The 21,718-nt window shown below is 41.1% G+C and overlaps 1 long non-coding RNA gene across 1 annotated transcript; it reads right to left on the reverse strand.

Moving 5' to 3' along the window:
- Nucleotides 1-10,568: 10,568 nt before the first annotated feature.
- On the reverse strand, nt 10,569-21,371 carry LOC141278835 (uncharacterized). The gene is made up of 3 exons (XR_012332226.1): nt 20,765-21,371; nt 20,615-20,680; nt 10,569-14,165 (listed from the first exon to the last, which is right to left on the reverse strand). It is a non-coding gene; the product is annotated as an uncharacterized lncRNA (long non-coding RNA).
- Between the last annotated feature and the right edge of the window lie 347 nt (nt 21,372-21,718).

Below are 21,718 nucleotides of genomic sequence, written 5' to 3' on the forward strand. Positions count from 1 at the left end.
GAAATGATGAGAATGAAACAAAGACAGAAAATTCAAAATTTCACACCGAAACTTGGATCTCTTGAGGACTCATTCAGAGTTCTTTCCACAACAACAAACATTCCATTCTGTAAACACTTATTAAGGGACTAAAACATGGGTGGCAGCTGGTGACAGGAGCACCTAAAGATGAATCTTCACCCAAAAGACGTATGCTATAGGAAGAGGATGCCATATGAAAAGCCTTTCAGACACAGTATAAAGTGGTGTGTGCCAGAAAGGAAGAATAACGTAAGTTCTACCACATTAAACGCAGCCTTTGAGAACTGGCAAGTACTCAGCCAGTTTCTAAACATGGTCTGCGACCTGATACGTTTGTTGTTGTTCATGACGACGAAGTTTTAAAATATAAAAAGTCAGTGCTCTTTGGTTCGGGCTACTTTTGACTACAAATTATTCAGCTGCATTGTTTCCTTTATCTTTCATAAATTATTTATTTCCCCTTTACCTTGCTTATTACCCTATAATACATGAATACAATGTATTGGGCTTGCGATTGGCATCTGCAGTGAGGAGTGGGGCAGTCTTGAGGGACCGGTGCCAGAGGGTTGCTCGGTGGTGCAGGAAAACCCGCCCCACTGGGTGCAGAACTTCAGATACTACTACCTAAATCCAAGCACAGGGCAGTACGTTTTTTCCAACTGAAAATTAGTTGTCAATAATACGATACACTTTAGATTTACTTAGTGGATTACAAACATTAAATGAGACTTGAAAGGAGAATATATTCAACTGCATATTCCCTGTGAAATGAATCTGCCTAGTTTACATTTTGCATATATGCTTTACTATAGTTTGGCTTTTACATTGTTCCTAAAATTCTCTCCTGCGAAGTAAGCTGGAAAGGAGGCTAGAAGTTAACTTGTTAGCAACAATGAAGGAGGTTAAATGTGTACCAAGAAGTTTAGGGGTTATTTGGAAAATGTCATTTATGTTAAATTTTTCCTTTGTTATCTTAAAGAAATAATGGAGAGGGGAAAACCCTGTAGTTTCATTAAAATGTAAATTTCTAACACAATAAATCCCAGAAGTAATTTTATGGAAATTTCACAAAATATAAGAGAAAATCATTTCTTCATTTCTTTCTCTTCTGGTTATCAACATGTTCCTTTTTTTCTTCCCAGTCATCACAAATTATCCCCATCAGTTTTCATAAAAGCTCAGGCGTCTAGAAAATTCTGGGAGCTCTTTATTTTAAAGCATTTTCTTAAAATATGTTCCTTTCACATGTGAGTATGATAGATAAAAATGATCTTTGTTTAAATTAGCCGAAGACAACTTACTATGTGCTCTATTATATACTAAAATCCAGCTAAACCAATAAACAGAATATAGTATATCTGGTCAGCGAATACGATGCATCAATAAAAAGGAATGAAGATACATGCTATAGCATGAGTAAAGCTTGAAAATATTATGCTAAGTGAAAGAAGTCAGTCACAAAGGGCAACATATTCTATGGTTTCAGTTATATGAAATATTCAGACTAGGCAAATCGACAGAGATAGAAAGTAGTTTAGTGGTTGCTTGGCCTCAGGTCGGGGGCAAGGACATGGGGACCTGGGCAATGACAGCTAATGTGCATGGGATGTTTTAGGCGAGCGTTGGAAATGTTCTAAAATTAGACTGTGGTGAGGGATGAATAACTATGTGAATTTACCAAAAAGCACTGAACTGTATACTTTAAATAAGTGGATTTTATGGTACATGAAATGTTTATCAACAAAACTATAAAATGCAAAACAACACCCACATACACATAGATATATTAATTTGTATGGTTCTATGAAATTTAAAATAATGTAAAATAATCATTAAGGTGATACAGGCACCTGATTAAGAAATTAAACTATTCAGAATGCACCAAAAAACAATATCCTTATACATAAATTCTTTACACTGGTTGGTATATAACACTAGACTGAATCTCTAAAACTGAACTTGTTACGTTGAAGAGTACATAGATTTTAATACGATTTTGTCAGATTGCTCCCAAAGTTGTACTCTTACCAACAGAAGAGTCCTAATTTCACCACACTCCCACCAGTGGGCATTATATATCTTTTATTCTCATCTGTTTTATCAAATCTGATGTCACTTTTTTTAGTATTTATCATACATGCACTTAAAAAAAAAATCCTGACAGCCTTCTACCTTCTTATGCCATTTTAAAAAAAATTAATTTCCTTGACTTCATTGGTTCTGGTTCTACAAAATATAAATTCATTATACTAGCCACATAAGCCTTTTATCTTATCAATTTTTTTCATATTTCTCTCACAAATGTGTTACTTATAAGACTCAAAAGTTACTTTTCTATTCTGTGCTTTGTCATAATTTACATAATTATCCAAATAAGGAATCTGACGTTTCAGGTTTCCAATTTTAATATATTATTTTGTATTCTGACAAAACAATTTAAGTTAAATTATAGTTCCTTACTTGCACATAAGTTTAAAAAACCATATTGATTTTTTCATGAATACATGTTTTACCTAATTTAGCCCATTGATGGTAAAGTTGCAAATTTATTTTTTAAATAAATTTTTAAATAAATCTTTCATTTATCCCTCTTCTCTTTCTCTTACATATTGTCCTTTCCATGCACACACACATACAACACACATACATACACATGCATGCACACACATATGTACAATTTACAGTAGGTCAGGAATGCAAAGTGAACATTATTGTGGGTATAACTTTCCTTGTTTGTAATTATTTCCTTAGGACAGATTTCCAGAAGTGGTATTACTACGTCAAGTATTTCTTTTTTATTGTTCTTGATATTATAACGTTGATTTCCAAACAGTGGTTATACCAGCTAGTTACCATTAATTTTAGAAAATATAACTGTCACTAATAACTAGCATTGGTTCTTTTTTATTCTGTATATCTGGTTAATTTAATTGGTGAAAATGCTCTCACATTTATGTTTTAATTTATATGTCTTTTTTGACTAGTATCATAGTACTAGCAAATAATGCTTCTTTACTAGTTCTATGTATCCTTGATGAATATATAAACATGATTACCTATTCATGCTTTAAATTTTTATATTTTAAGTATAAAATATATAAATTTTATACTTTCCCATTTTCATATTTTGAGTATATTAACTCTTCATCATATGATTTTTAAATCATTCTTTTGTTTTCTTTTTGTTGCTTTAGGATATGTTTGATTATGAGATTTGTGACACACAAAATTTTTCAGTTTTGAAGGAGTCAGATCTGTCCTTTTCTTTTGTGATTACCGCTGTCATTTTTAAGCTTAGACAGATACCACTTCCTCAAGACTTAGCAATTAATTAGCTTTAGCATCTTCTAGATTTTCCTGGTGTGATGTTTGCATGCCAAATCTAGTTTAGAAAACAAATTACAAAAGCAACTGATTAATGATAAAACTCTTTCCAAATGACACAATCTGCTCCTACTGAAATTATTTTAGAAAGCTATTTAAAATAAATAGCTTAGCAATTTGTATGGGAGCAAAAAGGTGGACACTTTGATCCTTTTATTCAGTGAATCTTAAATTGTAGGTCAAAGTGGCAACAGGTGCAAACACGCGTAGAGAGATTTTCCATAAATGTTGCACTTTAATACAAACTACTTTGCTTTTTATAGATTTTTAAATTGAAGTGTAGTTAACTTACAATTTTGTGTTAGTTTCTGGTGTACAGTGCAGTGATTTATATATATATAATATACATATATACATACACACACATAGTCTTTTTCATATGCTTTTCCATCATAGGTTATTACAAGATATTGCGTATAGTTCCCTGTGTTATACACTAATTCCTTGTTAGTTACCTATTTTATATATAACAGTGTGTATTTATATATTAATCTCAAACTCCTAATTTATGTACTTTAAAAGAATAGGAAACCTTTCACCCTTTTAGTTATTTTAATAACTTTTTCTGATTTAAAGTAATACATACTGTATTAGTTTCCTTAACAGATTGCCACAAATTTAGCTGCTATAACAGCACATTATAGCTATTGGGGTCAGAAGTCAGAAATAAATACTTCTGGACCTCAAGTCAAGGTGATGGCTGGGCTGGCACCTTCTGGAGACCCTAGGAAGACTCTGTTCTTTGCCTCTTCCAGGTCCAGAGGTTGCCGCCCTCCAATCTCTGCTCCTGTTCTCACATCACCTTCCTTGACATCTCCTTCCTGTTTCCTCTTATAAGGACCACTGCGATTATATCACCCACCCAGATAATTCATGATAATCTAATTTAGATTACCCTAGATCACATCTGCAAAGACCTTTTGCCATATAAGGTAACAGTCACAGGCTCTGGGGATTAGGACATGGAAATCTTTAGACCATTATTTAATCCACCACCTGTCCTTATAAAAAAGAAAACCTTTAGAGAGCATGAAGTTGTTACAATTAAATCCACAAAGACAAAAAGTTATATTGTATTTCTGGAATGATTGATCATCCTAGTAAAAAGAAAACTTAGAGAAAGCAAAGCAGCAGAAAAACAAGCTAAAAATATGTTCTTTACTTTCTCATTCTTTCCTGTTTATACGCAAATGGCTTTTTATTGTGCCTCTGTATTTGCATTCCATCATTCAGTAACAGCTGCCACTGAAGCTTCCCTCTAAAGCATTGGAATGGATAGAAACTCCACCCAATTTTCCAAGAAGATCCGGAAAAGAAAAATGTAATTACGTGTATTCAAACATTTCTCCCTGATATTTCACAATAACGTGGATCTGCTCAATTCACTTAGAAAGAACACGTAAGGAGGAGGACAGTAGACAGAAATGAGGAGGGTTGTTCTTGGCTGCATTTGCCTTTGCAACTTCATCAGGATCACTGCTTGATCTGACGCCTTGTAATAATATCCTTGGGATTCGTAAAATTGCAATTCAGTTCTAAATTAGCTTGCATGTTATGGAGGAGTTTATTCTCCATCAATCTTTATCTCCACCCTACTCACCTGCCACCTACAACACTTTTCAGATGTCCTTCTCGCTTTGCCATTTTAATGGTTCCGGCCATATCGTTCACTGTAAATTCCTCAGATGCACGTTTTCTACTTCTTTTTGTATCTCCAGTGCTTACTAAGTATTTCTAACAGAGTGAAATGAAAGGTCTACCTATCCTAGACTTTCACATTTTGTTCTTGCTTCCAATGTAACCAGTTATTGCCTGAGCAGCAGAGCAAAGTGATAGCATAGTAAAACTAAAATCCGTTCAACAGACTTCCTACCAAGCGCAAAGCACGGTGCTACCTGCTATGAGGAAAACAGAATCTATAGGACCCTGGTCCCAGTTTATAAGCGTTAACAGGGCTTCCCTGGTGGCGCAGTGGTTGAGAGTCCGCCTGCCGATGCAGGGGACACAGGTTCGTGCCCCGGTCTGGGAGGATCCCACGTGCCGCGGAGCGGCTGGGCCCGTGAGCCATGGTCGCTGAGCCTGCGCGTCCGGAGCCTGTGCTCCGCAACGGGAGAGGCCACAACAGTGAGAGGTCTGCGTACCGCAAAAAAAAGAGTAAACAGTTTCACTGAGGATCGTGGTTGCATTACGGCTCCTAGGTGTCCTCCGCTGAGAAACCTCTCCAGGAGCGACAGCTTGTGTTTGTTTCCCTGCAGCCCCCTTACCACCGCTGGGAGCTGGCACAGGTGTTCTACTTGCCCCTTGCTGTGGCTCAGATCATCCGTCCTCCCTTCTCTGGGTTGAACCTCACCTTTCACCGAGGTCGTCATCTACGCAAACCCGATCTCAAGCCTGCGTATCTCAGACACGTGCGCTTGATTCCCGATCCTGCCCTAGTTCTTGGCTGTTCACCTGCTCACAGGCGCTCCTTCCTAGCCCCTGGGCTCTCCGTTCCCGCACTTCTGTCCTCGGAAGCCCTTACCCTCCGCGCGTCTCAAGCACCCCGGCCGGGTCACCACTAATAAACCAGCCCCACTGTGACCTCACTTCCCTTTACGCCACTCTTTGACCACCAGCTCCTTTCCTTCCGCACGTCTCATTAGTTCTCTGACTCCAAAGCCCACCGAAGTGTCTAATCCTGTGGTCCGACCACTTTCCACGCCCTTTCATCTTCTCCGTTCCCTTTTTGCTCCTTAGTCAGCTTGAATTCCACTGTCATTACAGTCACTCCCATGAAATCTTCCTCAGCTCTCTTGCTTTCGCCCACTTGGCACATTATAACAGCAGCGAATCCAGCTCTGCGCGCAGTTCACACCTACAGCAGAGCCCGTGAAGGAGGCTGACGGCAAACACGAAGCCAGGCTGCCCGTGGACCCCCAGGAGTCTCAAGCTGGACCCTCCCTGCCCCCTGCCTCGCACTTCTCACACCTCCACCTTCACCACTCCCGGTCGAGAGCCTTCTTTCTCTGTAACTGAGAAAGCCTGAGCTGTCAGAAAAGGAAGTCCAGATTCCCCTTTTCTATCTCCAGCTCACCAGCGTTTGTCCCATGAACTCAGCCTTTACGGACCTGCTGGTGTTTTTATCTAAAGCTCATTCCTCCACGTGTGCACTAGGGCTTGCTCGCCAGCCATCTCCCCTCTGTTCCTGTTTCAGCGAATTTTGTCCCGCTCCTGGGTGATCTCCAGCAGCACACAAGCATGCAGTTGTCTCTCTCGTTAGAAAGAGTAAAATCTTCTTTTGACCCCGCTTTCTGCACCAACCACTGCTCCTTTTTCTAGTTCCTCCTTTGGGGCCAAAACTTCTCAAAAGGTCATTTATATGTGATGTCTCCAGTTTTCCTCCTGAATTTTTCTTTTAAACTGAAAAAAAATAGTTTTCGTTTTTAAAACAATTTGAAGTCATTCGTGTAAAGTTCAAAAGCATGTAGGACTAAATGTTGAAAAAATAATTGTAACATTGACAGAAATTTCTGATTACTAAGCTGATTATATTGTGGTCTCTATAAAGGTATTCAATAGATAAAAAATTATGAGTAGTATTTCTTTGTGATATCTCAAATGAAAATGACAAGTTTGAGAGGGACTGACATTCTCCTGCATTAAATGATAATTGTATATATTTTATTTTTTATTTGGGACTTATACTGGTCTAAACGTGGTCAGGTTTCTCGACATCCATTGGATAGAAATCTATACCTTAGGGACATGCTTTCATTAATGCAGTAGTAAAGAATAACAATTAATTACATAGAAAACTTTGATTATTGGAATGAAGTTTAAATTTTTTTCCACTTTAAACTGGTTCTAGACTTGTCCTGAAAATAAGCAAATGATTTTCCTGGGATAAATTTCAAAACCAGTTTCTAGTCTCAGGATGTATGTTTTTAATTCAAAATGTTAAAAGGTCTATTTGTGGGAGCATTTTCCCCAATGTTTGATTTCATTTCAAGGTAAAAGAGAAGTGAAATCTGAAGCCACGTTCTGAGAACTTCTAGCCTTTCCAGCCATCCTCAGAGATGCCAAACTTGAATGTTTAGAATGAAGTGAATGTTCCCAGCGCCAACACCAGGGAAATGTTTGCACAGCTCTCCTCTGGTGCATATCAATGTGAGTGCCGCTCTTTTTTAATCTTTGTAAAGCATCAGATTAAAAAATTAGTTTAGAACAGACAGCATTTCTAAATAGTAAGATTATAAATCACCTAGTTTCCGGTCATAATACCTACCTCAGTTTACTTCCCTTAACTCTAAATCTGGAACTGATGACCTTGCGGAAAGATAAATTTCTAAAGAGCGTTTGTGTAAGCAAGGTAGTAAATGCTAGATGCGAAGTCTCAAAACTGTGCTCTCCTTTGTCCTCATGTTTACCAAACAAAGGACTTGCCAGTAAGAGGAATATGCCATTTTTATTATTTCTATATTAAAAATATTTAATGGTATTGCTTTGAATTATGTAGTGTTTAATAAACTGTAGCTCTGTTCTTGGGTGGCCAGTTCACGGTGGAAGAAGAAAGTAATTACAGTAACATATTTGAATAGACCATCTGCCTTTGAAAGTTTGCCTTTGCTTGTAGGAGGTGCATCCCAAAGCCGCTTAGAGCTCTGACAGAAGATTGTCAGTAAGAACGGAGAGAGACAGCAGAGGTGATGACAGGCATGTTTCTAAAGCTAATGTCAGTTATTTGAAGGAAAACCGATGTCGGTGAAAAAAGGAGGGGATTCGGCATGACAAGATAGTGTCTAGCTTGGGTACCTGGGTAGATAGCAAGCCAATAAATAGATAACAAAGAAGTGGAAACTGGTTTGGGGGAAAAACAATGAACTCACCTTTCATTTGATATGGCTAAAAAAATACAAAGCAGCATTAAAATATTTTAAAAAAGAGATAAAAATGTAAATTCTGGAATCATAAGAATATAGTCAGTAGGTGAAGCCCTGGGGTCGTGCCTATAGGAAATGCAGGGAATCTGGCCAAGGAGAGAATCCTGGCCCATGAGAACCTCCCCGGAGCTCACAGCAACCTAACCCGGCAGCTGACCACACACTGGAAAGCACTTCACCCCAAATTAGCCTTCTCTCGGCACCTTAACATTCTTAATTATTGCTTAAAATTTCAGTCTTAGATATATAATCTTACCCTGTCCTCGTGTTCCCAGCTCACCGTACTCTGTGCTACTTTTCCCAATGGTACTTATCGTGTTCTAGGGGCGTATAATTTATTGTCGTTTATGTCTGCTATTTCTCAAGTGAATTATTACAATAATTTTCCTTCGCTGATATATTGCTGGAGTTAGAGGAGTGCCGAGCAAGGACCAAGTGCTCAGAAAGCCCTTTAAGTTAGTGAATAAATGGATGCCTCCTCCGTGGTCATTTCCAGCAGTGGCTGTTCCCGCCGTCCCAGGGGCCACTGCTTCTCCTCTTCCACACCATTCTCTCTCCCTCTACTATAAAATCACCATATTTCCCTGTTGCCGTCATCTGTCTCCTACACCCCCGGGGGCATCCACGTCGCCCCCCCCCCCCATAAGTCTGTCCTACTGCGTTTTAGCTCCTGGCTCACTGGCAGCGTCTTTGACCCTACTCATCCCAATTCTTGGCTATTTCAATATCCACGTATATGATGGTTGGAACCCTTTAAAGAACCTTTTCAGTTCTTGGCCTTTACTTGTCCTCCAACCCACCCCAGCCAATAATTTCCATGGTCTGACCCTTAAATATTTTAGTTTTCTCGGACTGATGTAACAAAGTACCACAGACTGGGGGGTTTAAACAACAGAACTTCACTTTCTCACAGTTCTGGAGTCTGAAGTCTGAGATCGAGGTATCACAGGGTGGGTTCCTTCTTTGGGCCACGAGGGAAGGACCTACTCCAGGCGTCTCCTCTTGGCGTGTAGGTGGCTGTCTTCCCCTCATATCTACACATCATCTTCCCTCTCTTCCTGTCTGTGTCCAAAGCTCTTCTTCTAAGGATACCGGTCATATTAGATTAAGCCCAACCTGGTGAGCACATTTCAACTTATTCACCCCTATAAAGACCCCGTCTTGTCTCCAAATATGGCCACATTCTGAGCTACCGGATATTAGGACTTTAACCTGTGAACACTGGGGGAGACACAATTGAGCCCACGACACAGATTACCCTAACCCCAACCATCGCCCCCCTACCGGATAACTCCTGTTTGCTCCCCTAGATCATCTCCCCTCTCCTCCAAGCTGCTCTGTGTCCCGTGTGGACTGCATCAGAAAACTCCCTCGTCCCCTGGCTTCCTGATGGGTTAGGCCAACGGGCGTTGTTGTTAGGAAAGTGGGGGCGGGGGGAGGGTGGAGCCAGGTCTCTGCAGCCCCAGCATCCCCTCCCACCCAGTAGGAGGGTGGGCTTGGCATCCTCTCCCCTGACCTGCTCCAGGTGGCCACCTTCTCCAGCTCCCAGCTTCCTCCATTGTAAGAATGCATTGGTGATCCCAGGTGACCCTAAACTAGTTCATTTCAGCGCTTCCTAGCTATGGGACCTTGGACAGCTTACCTAGCTTCTCTGAGCCTCGGTGTTCTTATCTTTAACGTAAGAAGAGCAACAACTACTGCCTGCAGTGCACACAAAACATCTAGTGTCTGTAAGCATAAGTTACCTTCCAGAATGGGGTGATGAAAGATTTTACCAGATATTTTAAATGCCCTCCTAAATGTTCAGAAAAGAGACAGATTCTCTTCTAGATCGAACTCTCGTTCTGCTCCTCTGAGACCTGTCCTCACCCAAAGCCTCCCGGGGACTCCGGCCTCGTAAGTTCCAATTTTAGCAAGAATCCTGCTAAGTCAGTTTAGCCAGAATCATCCACTCTTGAGATCTGATCAGATCCCGCATGCCCCACCCTGGATATCTGATCTCTGACCCACCTTCAGCAAGCTTCCGCCAGGCTGCTTAGCCGGAAGCCCCGCAGCCTTCACGCTTCTCTTAGTCATCCCCCCACTGACACCCACCTGGCCCTGGCCTAAGTCCTCACGTTTCCTTCGTCGGGAGCTGAGCCTGATCTCTAGCTCAGGAGTCCCTCTTGAATAAAGCCTTCCTTACTGTCTTTACGGTGTCAAGGAAAATTTTTCTTTAACAAAAATGTTCAAAACAAACGGGTTTATTGTATTTATTGTTATCTAGACCCAAGTGAGAACTTTTTACCAGGGAGAGACACGCAGAATAGAAGATGTTTTTGAGTGAAGGGAGCAAAAGTATTATAAAATGTAGTAAAAATCAGGATGTAATAATTCTATTAAGGTTGAAAGCCACAAATAAAAAGATTATCCTTGTTTATACATTTGGGAATAAATTATTGGAAGAGAAAATCGTCATATACGAAAATATAGTAGTAACCAGAATGCAATTCCCACACCTCTGCAATCCCTCTGAACTAAAGTCAATGCCCTTTAGGCCCCTTGGAGAAAAAATTCTAAAAGGCCTATCACGAGAGGAGTAGTTACCGTTATTCCCCACGTCAGAGGGCCAATTACCACAGGATGAGAAAGAAAGAGATCAAGGCTCTTTCATCCCACTTGGATTTTCACTTGAGGGTGAGTTCAGAAGGCTGAGCAGACGTTGTAAGACAATCCTACTCTCCGGTGAAGACACAATTATTTTTACAGTGGAGGCAGATAAATAAGTCAGTAAACCAAGATAGAAGATGCTTGTTCATCATCTCAGCAAAGAACAAGACCTTGCAGCCAAATGGAGTTAGGTTTTTAGAAGAAAAGAGAAGGGAGGAGGCCTTTATTCTGCATAATATGTCAAAGAATAGGATCACAGTCACTAAAATGTTAGATTTTAATTACACATCACACACATTTCAGATGAAGAATATTCAGTCTGTCAGTCCAGATTCTAGTATTTAGTGATCAGAAATATGCGAACTGGCTGTAACCTCTATAGGGCATATTAGAAGCAATGTTAGGCCCGCCTGTGCGCTGAGTTGATATGTGACCCCAGGGGAGGGCCTCTCTCCGATTTCTCTGCATATTTAGCATCCACTTTTGTCCGCGATTATTTCCTCATTTGTCCATCTCTCCAACTAGGCTGTGGGCTCTCTGCATATAAGAACCTGGTCTTCTTGTTTCGGTAAACCTAAGGCTTAGCACTTGAATATAACAAAAGCAGATTTGGAATACATCAAAAATGAGTAAATTATATTTTCGATATCAGTCACCATAAGGAATATTTATAATTGTAAAGCTTATTAAATGTAGTTAAATAAAAATTTATAGCCATATGCAAGTTTCTGGACTTGTTATTAAGGAGGACAAATAGAAAAGATATAAAAAAGGACACACTTTTTTCCTTTCATCCAACCCACAGTGTAACAGGCAATTACACATGTTTAGTTTAGACACATAATTATTTTAAAAAATGAGATTAGTGCCGTTAGAAAAATATCAACACATTTGTGGATTTAAAGAAGAGATCACCTATGTAGGGGTCCGAATAATGGCCACGCAAAAGCAAAGGTATCAGATACTAATCAATGGAATGTGTCAATCTTGCCTTACCAGGAAAAAGGGCCTTTGCAGATGTGATTAAGTTAACAATCTCGATTTGGGGAGATTATCCTGCGCTAAGTGAGTGAGTCCTCAATCTAGTCGCAAGTGTTATAAGAGAGAAGCAGAGGGAGATTACACAGACAGGAGAAGAGAGGGTTAATTAACGTGAAGACCAACACAGACGCTGGCCTGGAAGACGCTGGCCTGGAAGACTGGGGTGATGCTGCCGCAATCCACAGAATGCCAGGACCCACCCGGAGCTGCAAGAATCCAGGGACGCTGCTCCCCTGGAGCTTCTGGAAGGATCGTGGCTGTGCCGAAACCTCAGTTTGAACTTCTGGCCTCCAGAACTGTGAGAAGATAGACTTCTGCTGTTTTAAGCCGCCAACTTGGTAGCAACTTGTTACAGCAGCTCGGAAACTAGTACCACCTTGGAATAAGCGATAGGTAGTGAGAAGGCCCCGGGAGGCACATTTGAAGCGGTCGTGGAAAGAGCGAAGTGATCGCGGAGGGAGGGTGTGGCAGAGGAGGGGACGCCGGGGAAAGTCCGTATTCCTTATCTCAGCTGATTCCGGGAGAGTGCTGTGATCAGACAAATGGAAACACAAGGCAAATTCTGTCCTTTTCTCAGTGAAGAGAAGCTGCTAAAATCCCACATTCAGGGGCAAAATCCCTGCGGACCAAGCACCGTTCTAAGCGCGTTATAACCCTTTGTCTTAGCCAGTGTCGCTGCCCTAACCAAGCGCACAGACTGTGTGCCTTCTACACAGCGGTGACTGACGCAGCGCGGTTGGATTGTGGTGAGGGCCCTCGTCCACACCGCAGACTGCCAACCTCTCCTACCCTCCCACGGCAGAGGGCTAGGGCTTCAGCTCTCTCTCGACTCTCCTAACAGAAGCGCACTGAAGCGCACTGATGGCATTCCCGAGGGCTTCATCCTGGCAACCCCGCCTAACCCTGACCAATGCCAGACACCCCATATCCTAAGACTGTCACACTGGGGGATAGGGTTCCGACATATAAGTAACACAAACATTTATTCACATAAAAATCACAACACCTCTAGTATTATTTCTACCGACAGATGAGGAAGCTGAGGCACAGAGATGTGAGAAGAAACTCAGTCCAGGATGATTCACCACACTGCGCCACTGCGTCCCCTGCAAAGCAGCTGAATTTGGTTTTCCTGGTGGAGGGAGGATAATGAGGATAAGGGTAAAAAGAATCTGGCTGGGCTTCCCTGGTGGCGCAGTGGTTGAGAGTCCGCCTGCCGATGCAGGGGACGCGGGTTCGTGCCCCCGTCCGGGAAGATCCCACGTGCCGCGGAGCGGCTGGGCCCGTGAGCCATGGCCGCTGAGCCTGCGCGTCCGGAGCCTGTGCTCCGCAACGGGAGAGGCCACAACAGTGAGAGGCCCACGTACTGCAAAAAAAATAAATAAATAAAATAAGAATCTGCCTGTTCACTTTAGGTATGGTAATTCTAGGAAACCTCGCCCTACTCTCCAGCTAACCTGCCCTGTGTTAGTTTAATTGAAATCAAAATGGACCAGCACGTATGACTCAATTAGTTTTCTTTACTATCTTCCTTCCACTATCAGGAAAAATAAATGCAAGTTGTTTATAATTTATTTATAATTGGAGAATGAAAAGTAAATCAATACCATGCATCATCAACCTCTTTAAGAAAAATCCTTTTCAATGTCATCTTGAACTGTAATTAAGTTGGAGACTTATTTTGTCTAGCAGAGGGACAGGCGTTTTGATAAACAAGAGTGTGTAATATTTTCTATGGAATTTGTCAGCTTTCAACAAGAAATTAAATGACCATTTTTAAAGGATACTCAGGGTCCATAATAACATGCTTAGGTATGTTATCACCAAGAGCTTCTCCCACTGCCCTGGGAAATTCTGGTCTGGAGGAACTGATGATTCAAATAACTGGATCTGAAGAGAAGTAGGTCCAGACATTTTGATGCGTGCTCTGACTTCAGGCATAATTTTCCATAATCCTTCTTTCTCACACACCTTTGATTTGGTTTTGACCAACAAAAATGAATGACAGTCTATTTTCATTATTAATTTGTGTGACCCACTGAGTTAAAAAAGCAGAGAAGTTAATTAAAAGTAGAAGGACAACTGCACGTCAGCCTTCGCAGGGGTGTGGTCCCTTGATGGTCACAGTGGTTCAGAAGGTGGTGCTTAGCTCTGCAGGTAAAGAGACATATTGTCACCTAACATAGGAGCGATGAGGCAAAGGAAAACGGAGACATTTCATAAAACATTGTTATATAAAGCCAATTCCAATTCTCACTCTTGTAAATTGTTCATGCATCCTTCACCTAATAGGAAACGATATCGTGAAATTACTGTCTAAAACTTACTTTGTCATCATGGGATTGGGAAGTTATGAAAAGGCAATTTTATCAAGTTCATCAAACCATACGCAAGCATTTTTAATGTGATAAGTGTACAACTACCAAGCAAACTAGAATCCTTTTGATGGACAGCACTGAAGACACAATAAAACATCCTTACTGACAAATGCTCTTTTTTATATAATCCATGGAAGGTGGCATGGCTACGGGATCAAAAGCATGACCTTAGAGTCAAATTATTGCTCTGTGATCTTGAGGAAAATCTCTTCAAATCTCAGTTTCCTCACCTCAAATGGGAACAATAATATCTTGTTCACAGAGCTTTGATCATGAAATTCAACAACGAAACCAAACATATAAACGTGTTTTTCTCCTTTTTTGCAGAACACTGTTTCTGACTGATGTCTGCATGCATTCCAATCAGAAGGCTATAAACCATATCACCTTATTTTTCTATATTTTCAAATCTTAATCATCAGTATAGTTATAAATCATAGTTTACGGGGGACATTTCCCTACTGATCAATCTGAAGGATTAAGTATTACTTCTTCTTCTTATTTCCCTTTCAGAAAGTAGCTTTCTTTTGAAGGTCTTAGAACCCCACACAATAGCCTTCAACATAACAGTTAAATTGACTAGATAATTCAACTGTTGTTGACTTTTGATTCTCATGTACAATTTCCTAATCTTTGAGCACGTGTCTTATAAATAAAAGGCAAATGAAGGTGATACGTATAACTAAATTAATTAATCTATCTAAAAATGAGAAGAACATAGCTTTAAATTATGCTTACATTTATAGCTATTTTTCCCACGGAAAGGTTAATGGTATAATTTAGTGCAGACAAGTGTTAACAAACCTTTGCTATCTGATATCACAGATTACAAAATTCAAGTATATACAGCTTGGGAAGTGGGATTCATTTTCTTTGCTTTGATTATCTGCAGTCAATCTTAAAAGCTAGTTTGAGAATAATTTAAGAAGAATAATTGAGTGTATGTTTAAAACCTGGACTTTAGGGTCAGTTCTGGCCCTAATATACCCGACAGTGTATGGCTTTGTGACCGTACCTCTGATTCCTAGCTTCCACATCAGTAAAGGTGAAACGTTGGGTTTCTATCATATGCGGCTGACTTAACTACTGCAACTGGCCCAGTAGTGCTCAATAACTGCTCAGTTATTTTTATCAGCTGCAGTAATTAATGTTAGGACTTTAGCCCCAAAGCATATAAACCGACCTACATATACACACATGTATGTCCACAAAGACTTTTATAAACGTGCAAAGCACTAATCAGCTACACCACACAAGTGAACAGAGTCTCACATAAATCAGTAAGAACGTAAGTGATATTTGGTTTGGCACACAGTTAAATCTACAAGAAACATCTGCATCCCATCCCGTACTCATGGAGGGGGGGGGAGTCAAAAGAATTCATGTTAACATAAGCAGCAATATGTGTCACCGTCCATTAAGCTCACCGTAGAGCAGTGTGGCTATTGGCAACAGAAGCAACATGGAAAAGCCAGATACTGGCAAAGACGTGTCACTCTCCATTATTGCTAAGAGCACAAAACAGAATCTCTCTCCCATGGTAAAGTCCTTTCCCAGTTTAAATTTAGCACTATGCTCTTTCTGATTATGAAATTTTGCATGCAGATGATTTTATATCAGATAGAATGATTTTGCATCACGAGCAGTAGGTTAGCTAAGAAAGCCAAGAGAAAAATTTTCAAAAAGATATGTATTCCCTCTGGTACTCCGTCCTCTCCTGAGAGCAAGATGGAGCTAAATAAAACCCATGACATGTGAAAAGCAAAAATATGTTATCACCATTTCAAGTTCAAGAACTTAGGCTGTTTTTATAGAAAGGCGAACCAGCATATCAGGATGGAATTAGCTGTCATCTTTTGGAAGAGCTGTTAGAAATATGAATGTTAGTTTAGGGCATTGCTCACTTAAAGACTGCAGTAAAATACATTGGCTATCCCTTAACATCTCAAATAAAGTTTTATGGACTAAAAATCAGTCATTAAAGCGGGCTTTTATTTTTGTCCCTCTGGTACTGCATTTCCACCCTGTGTGCCAACTCATTTTGTCCACACTGTGCATAACACAATCTAAAGCAATTTATTGGCTGACATTATGAACCACATTCATACAGGACATTTTAGCGGAGATTCCACTCACCATTACTTACCTCTTTTGCTGCCCTGTTCATTCACCTAAAAAGCCCTGCAAGCCTCAGCTGGGATTGAAACCATCACCTGGGTGTTCTGGTAGTGTGTCCCCAACTATCCTGCCGGGCTGGAGAAAATCACACAAGTGGACATAGGTGGCCCTGCAAAGATGTGGTATCCAGCCCCATCCGGGTGCTCAGTGCAACCCAGCAAATCCCTTCATGCCCTGGTCAGTGTGCTTTCCCACAAATGTCCAAATCTACCATCCCATCACCTTCTCCCTCATTTATGGTTTCATTCTCTATATCATTTCATTTTCCCTTCACTCGTTTCTTTTTCTTTATCGCAGAAAGAGAAACCTTCAAAGGAGGTCTCTCCTGAATGTCTTGCTACGTAATCTGTGAAAACTTCAGCTCTTACTTTCCTTGCTCTCAGTGAGGAAGAGGCATCACTTCCTGCCCAAGGGAAACCTACACACCCTTCTCCTCCCTGGCTTTAGAGACTTAACCCATCAGATAGCACCTCCCCCTCCAGACCTGCAGAACTGTTCTTATCTTTCACAGTGTCAAGATGGTAAAGGGTTCTCAATTCAAAAGAAAACTTCTCAACTCTGCCTTGACTCAACATCCCTCTGCGGCTGTGATCCAATCATCTGCTGTTTGAGGTCCCTGTCTGTGCTGTTGAGCCCTCTGACCGCCGCGGCTTAGTCCACTGGGACTCTGTCACCACCCCTGCGTGCCAACTGCTCTTTGTAAGGTCAACCTTTGAGATGTATTATCTAATGAACTATTTTTAGTCCTTATCTGAATTTCTTTGTGGAATTTTGGACCGTGAATTCTCCTTTTCTTTAGTTTTGGTGATTCATCCCCTGCTATGTTGCTCTTTCCCCCATCCTTCTGGCCACTCCTTTCGCTCTCTGAGGTCATTTGTTTTCCTTCTGTCCATCTTTAAATCAGTATTTCCTATCACCAGTTGGAGGGCCTGTGCCATTCCCTCAGCCACGTTTCATTGCTTCACACGCAAATGACAGCGCAAAGTTATCAACAGCCCAGACCTCTTGCTTAAACTCCAAATCGACTTGCCTTTTAGACATGTCTTCCTCAGTTCTTCATTGGTTTAGAGCCAAATCAAGGTCGATGTGCTCAATACTTGAGTTTCTCACTGCGCATCTCAATCACGGTCCTTCTCTAAATTTCCTACACAGTATCTAATCACTTACACAAGCCATACTTGTGGGTCACTCTAGATTTCTTTGTGTCATTCATCTACCACATCCAGTCAATCACCAGCTCTTACAGATTCACCTGCTAAAGATCTTGGGTTTGCAAGTTTTCCATTTATATTAATTGCCATTGCCTTTTTATTTGGCAGATATATATCACCGTATCTCTCAGATTTAAAAAGAAGTGAAGGACGGGAGGGAGGGAAGGAGGGAAGGAAGGAAGGAGGGAGGAGGAAGGGGCTAAGGTGGGAAAATTTCTGTCCATCAGGTAAAACCCTCTGTCTTTCTGAGTCCAGGTCCTCACGAAATCCATCACAGTCGCCTCCTAAGTGATTCCCTCCCATCCTTATCATTGCTGCTAAAGATATAATTCCAAAATACACTCTGATTATAACACAACCCAGATTGAAATATTCCAGTGTATTCCCAATTTAGTTAGGGTTGTCCAAACGTCTTTAATAACTAGGCCTGGTCGTAATAACTGCACATCGGTAATGCAATAGTCTAGGTCAAGTGTTAGTGGCAGCAATCAGGCTGATAGAGGTTCTGGAACTTTCAACACCTGGCATCCAACAATGCTCAGAGCATCACCATCCCAGGGGGCCAGCGGAGGAAAGAGAATGGACACACCCACAGGAGGGACACCTGCCTCTGCTCTTTCCATTCACTGGAATTCACTCATGTGGTGACACCCTGTCCTGAGAGAGGCGATGACCCAGAAAGGAGGATTTTGGAGGAGAATTATCAGATTTTGCCTTTCTTCCCCACAGATAGAAAATAAATTCAAATTCCTTTTCTTAACACTCTGGACCTGTCTACTTTCCACATCACCCAGTGCCAGCTCCTCTACATTGATCAACCTGTGATACGGCCATGACCAACTTGCTTCCCCGGGCTTACCATGCTCCACGACACCTTCATGACATCCACGACAGTCTCCTCTGTCTCCGTCGCCAGCTTTCTTACTCCCCCTTCCCCCCTTTAGTAAGGAAACTCTCATCTTCATAACCCAGATCAGACCACTTTCCATGACACCTGATTGGATGTGGATGACCTTCTCCCATGTTGCCAAAGCCCCTTGAACAGAGCACTGAACAAAAGGATAAGTAGATGTAGGTTTACTCGTCCATTTTCCCCATTGACTGTGTACACTGATGGAGCTCTTCACTGCAGTGATTATGTAATGCTTCTTTTAATACATCCAAAATTATCTCTATGCTTATTCTAAAACTAATTAAATTAGACTCATTTTTTTAGAAAAAAAGAATTCACTATTGGGCTTCCCTGGTGGCACAGTGCTTAAGAATCCACCTGCCAATGCAGGGGACATGGGTTCGAGCCCTGGTCCGGGAAGATGCCACATGCCGCGGAGCAAGTAAGCCCGTGCACCACAACTACTGAGCCTGTGCTCTAGAGCCTGTGAGCCACAGCTACTGAAGCCCGAGTGCTGCAACAAGAGAAGCCACCACAGTGAGAAGCCCTGCACCACAACGAAGAGTAGCCCCTGCTCACCGAAACTAGAGAAAGTCTGCACGCAGCAATGAAGACCCAACACAGCCAAAAATAAAAATAAATAAAATAATAATAAAATAGATTTTTTTAAAAAGAATTCTCTATTGAAGACAAATTCGCTATTACTGAATATTTTAGAGATTTGTATTTGTCAGTTAGGTGTTTCAGAAATTATCCTCTGGTAGTCTCTGTGAAAGTGCATTTCTTGAGTTCTACTCATTACAAGATCTAAATATTAACAGCTCAGAGCCCCTGTGCTATTGACTGATTAAGTGTGTAGTAGGGAGCGGAAACATATGCACACACACACAACCACAGATGTGAGGATATATATACACTTGTGATTGTATTTTATATTTATGTCTTCATAAATAAAAAATTATTTTGCGGCATCTGCAATTTCATAGACTTCATATGTCTTAGAGCAAAGAAAACTTTGATTAGAATCTAAATAAAATTAGTTTTTTCCTTTGATTCTATATGTCAAAGAAAATGAGTTGAATTTTAAATATCTACTTATATTAAGAAAGAAAGTTTTAATTACAAAATTACTGAATTTATGAAAACACTTCACTAAAATAATATTTTATTATAATCATAGTAAAGTATTAGATTCAGAAGACCTGAATTAAATTTCCTACCTTACAGTTTACTAACTGTATGACATTTGGAAAATTATTAACCAAAATCTGTGATATTCTCATCTACTAATTGGAGATTTACCTCACAGACTTAAGGGATCAACCCTATGGAGAGATTCTATTACAAAAAAAAATAAATTAAATTAAAAAATATATATATATATTTTTGTTATCCTTTCAATGAGGATTTTGTGGCAGACTAGTGTTGAGCCCTGGACCGGGTTCTATTTGAACTTGAGAAGGTCATTTTGCCAATTTACATGTGAATAAACTTCTCAATAAAGTTAGATCTCCATGTGGTCCTTTGTACGTGAGTGTGTGTGTCTGCAGATTTTTCTGTACAGGACAGACACATACGTACAGTCGGCCCTCCATATCCGCGGTCCTTCATGTGTTGAATCCGCGGATGTGGAACCGCGGATACCGGGGTGTCATTTTATGTAAAGGACTTATATTCTGGTACCTGCGGGTGTCCTAGAACCGGTGCCCTGCGGATACTGAGGAAGTACTGGAGCACGAGGAAGTCAGTGGACGGCAGGGCTCTTTCTGACGGGGCAGAGTATTATTACCGATGATGTTACCAATCACCAGCACAGTGATAATAAACGTCACCCCGAATTTTATTGATTTTATTATTATTTTTCACTCTCTAACGACATGTCCCTAAACAGCCTGCACCCAGAGTAAACAGATCTCACTGCCCCACCGTTGGTAAACCCACCTTATTTGTGTACACTTATTCACCAAAGCAGTATCATCCAAAGACAGTTTTCTGTTACCGAAGCATCTGTAAAAGAGAGATCTACCTCGTTAGCTTTCTGTGAGGCCAGGCAACTGTTTACATCAAGCTATGACAGCTCTGAAATCATACCTAATATTCTCTCTCATACTTATCAGAGAACGTCGTCTGTTGGTAGGCGGCTCGGTTACAAAAATACAATTAAAAAAAAAGACCAACTAGCAACTCCTGCCACCTCTTTCCGCACCAGCAGGACCCTCCCTGCTCCTTTAGCAGTATCCTCTCTGTCCAGAACAACTGTACCAGCATCTACAGGAGGGACGTCGGACTCTCCTCACTTTGGGGGCTCTGTTCGCTGCCCTGATGACAACAGCGCTGGCCTGCTTCCACCAGTTAGTTTTCTGCTGCGGAAGTGCAGCCGCCCAGCGCCACCATCCACAGCGCTTCCTGCGGACCTGTCAGGTCTGCCTTCCCCAAGAAGCCTGGGGACCGAGGCTCAGCTCTCCGGGTGTTCGCACAGATGCTTCTCCCTCCCTGCCGTGCGGAGCGGAGCCCCTTGATCTCGGTCCCTCCTTGGCAGGGTCACTTTGCATCTGCTCTGTCCCCCCTCGCCGACACACAGGGCGCCAGGCAGTGGCTGCCTTCTCTGTTCCTGATAAATTCATTAACAACCTCGGAGGCTTAAACGGTTTGGAAGGATTCTAAAGTCTTCTCACTTGATGACTTCCACTAAGTTGAACATGTTTACCCCTTTCACAGGACCTGTATTTTTAGATCAATGACCTTTGGGTGTATGATTCATTCTGATTTCATGTTTTTCCCAGCGGGCACAGTTTCACATAAGCCTATTTAAAAACAGTAAAGCAAGCAATGTTTTAAATGGAGTGTAATCTGTTCTACACCTGTTTCCTCAGACTGTTTTGGTGGAAGAGGATGGTCTCTACGACAAATTATGCTTCTACAATGTAATCCACAGCTAAAATATTTACATGTCTTTCTCTTTACATGAATATTTTAATTTTTTTTTCTTTTTTTTTTTTCTGTACACGGGCCTCTCACTGCTGTGGTCTCTCCCGTTGCGGAGCA

Source organism: Tursiops truncatus, chromosome 5 (assembly GCF_011762595.2).
Source record: "Tursiops truncatus isolate mTurTru1 chromosome 5, mTurTru1.mat.Y, whole genome shotgun sequence".
Classification (NCBI taxonomy): Eukaryota; Metazoa; Chordata; class Mammalia; order Artiodactyla; family Delphinidae; genus Tursiops; species Tursiops truncatus.